The following is a 2,738-nucleotide window of genomic DNA, read 5'->3' as shown; positions in this document are numbered from 1 at the left end:
CGCCATCCTCACAATTGTTCCTATGCTGACGCCCATTGCTGCAGCCACGATGTCAATCCATCTCCTTGAGGGACTGTGGTAGTTACATAATCTGGTGTCAATTTGGGATTTGAGAGGATTAAGAGTGAAGAGGTGGAGTTTGGTCTGTCAATCGGGTCATAGCCAATGAGGCCTGTGTGTGGCATGGCCTTCTCCTGAGAATTCTGGGAACTCCTGTATTTTCCCCTCCTTGGAGGTGGGAGACACTATCTCGTCTCTCGCTGTTCACTCCCTGAGCGACTCTCTACTGACAAGGCACGTGGACCTATGCTGATGGCAGCGAGAGCCCTGGACCTGGAGAAGCCACGTGGAGACCCCTGCCAGCTCTCAGATGTTTACACCTCTGGATTCACAAGATTTCCCACCCAGTGGCCTGTGGTCTTTCTGCACTTGGCTTCATTTCATGAGTTTTGTGAGTCTGAAGAGGACTTTATAGATTGGTATCGGACATATGGGCTAATATTGGACTTATGGACTTGATCTAGACTGGGCTGAGATGTTTTCTCAATATTCAACTGCTCTTGTATATAAAGCTCTTTCTTATACACATGAGTGTCTATGAATTTGCTTCTCTAGTCTTCCCAGACTAACAGAGGGTCTTCCTCTTTTTTAATCTCCCCTCGACTTTGCCAAGCCCGATGTCCCTCTCAAAGGACCAGTCAACAATATGCATGGAATATTTGCTATGTGCCAAGAACTATGTTTAGAATTTGACATGTGATACCACACTTAAACCACAAGAGTCCTTTGATATGTGTATTGTTATTATTCTCACTTAGAAATGGGGAAACTGAGGACCAGAAAAGTTAAGTAATGAACCCCAAGCCAACTACCCAATAAATAAATAGTGTCATTTAAGGATCCCCGGTGGCATAATGGGTTACTCATTGGGCTGCTAACAGCAAGGTTAGCAGTTTGAAATCATCAACCGCTCCCTAAGAGAAAGAGAAAGAGATAGAGTCCCACATGGGCTATGGCCAGTTCTACCCCGTCCTATTGAGTTGCTGTGAGTTGGAATTGACTTGATGGCAGTGAGTTGAGTTGAGCATCATTTAGAGCAGTAGTTCTCTACGTGTGGTTCCTGGATCACCAGCAGCAGCAGAGCCTGGAAACCAGTATGTAACGCAACTCCTCTCTCCTCTCCCCAGATGCAGTAACCCAGGAACTCTAGGGTGGAAGCTGGGCAATCCGGGTTTTAACAAGCCTTCAGGTGATCATGTTGCTGCCACGTTGTTGTTGGTTCCAACCCATAGTGGCTTCACACACAACAGAAGGAAATCCTGCCTGGTCCTGCGCCAATTGTTCCTGTGCATGAGCCCATTGCTGCAGCCATGGTGTCCACCCATCTCCCTGGGGTCTTCCTCTCCTTCACTGCCCCTCCACTTTACCACGCATGATGCCCTTCTCCAGAGACTGGTCTCCTCTGACAACATGCCCAAAGTGATTGTGATCGACTGTCAGGCCCAAGAGTCCCTGATGTAGAGGAAAGATCCCCACACTTGCTATTAAGACACCTGGGATTTAGTCTTGTTCTGAGGCAGCCTTGTCGGGCTGTGGCTGTGTGCCAGAGAGTCGATTGCAACTCACAGTGGGAGAGGAGAACAGTCCCAGAGTGTTTCTTAGGCTAAAATCCTCCTGGGAACAGAGGATTTTGTTTTCTCCCGGAGCCTTCAGTTCAAGGCCGGCACTTAGAACATTGCAACACCATGCCTCCTTCCTTGTTGGGCGCGTACAAGAAACCAGGGTCCCAGGTGTGCGAATAAAGTTGGAAGTCTTAGGACTGGGCAAACTGACTAGCAGGGGCTAGCTGTGAACTTGACCGTGCGTAATGTGGTCCAAAGAAGAGAAACACCCTGGTCCTGAGCCCAGCCTCCCTAGAACATAATCCTTCTGCAGGTAATGGCCAGCTTTCCTGAGGGGCCGCAGATGGAGGTCAAAACCAAAACTAGACTCACTGCCATCGGGTCAATGCCAACTCATAATAGGGACCCTGCAGGACAAAGTAGAACTGCCATGTGGGTTTCCAAGACGGTTACTCTTTCTGGGAGTAGAAAGGCCCCCAGACAGAGGGGACAGCCTTCCTTCACAGAGGGGAAGGCACACTTGTCCACCATGCAGTGGTAAATCAGGATAAATGAACATGACATTAAAAGCACCAAAAATGTCCCCTCCAGAACCCAGGGCTCTTTTGGGGGCCAACATTCTCCCACAGGAGCACATTTTACTCCTGTTGCCCCCAAGTTTGGCAGAAAAGCTCATCTCCAAGGGCCCTCCAGGGGTGTTCTTCCTCCTAGCCCTAAGCTAAGCATTCTCTCAGTCTGAGAGCATCAGGCAGAAGGGACTCTAGACGTGCCATTGAAGTCTATTGAGGAACACACTTTCCATTTAAAGACAATGGCTAAGCATTCAGTTGCTAACCAAAAGGTTGGTGGTTTAAACCCACCCAGGAACTTGGCAGGAGCTTGCCCCTATAGAGATTAGTTTTGTTGTTAAGCTCCCTCAAGCTGATTCTGACTCACAGCGACCCCATGTGAGGATTACAGCGTAGAAAACCCCAGGAGGGAGGTCTGTGCTGTCACCAGGGGCCACGATGGGTCAAAAACGACTCAATGGCAGCAAATAGCCTAACTCCTGAGAGGAGAGTGCTGGCGAAGGGAAAGAGGAGGAAATCTGTGACGGACCCACTCGGCAGTGCCAAC

Source organism: Echinops telfairi, unplaced genomic scaffold (assembly GCF_000313985.2).
Source record: "Echinops telfairi isolate 266 unplaced genomic scaffold, ASM31398v2 ScPeMD7_7467;HRSCAF=8505_1, whole genome shotgun sequence".
Taxonomy (NCBI): domain Eukaryota; kingdom Metazoa; phylum Chordata; class Mammalia; order Afrosoricida; family Tenrecidae; genus Echinops; species Echinops telfairi.
Note: the sequence above shows the minus strand (reverse complement) of the source record.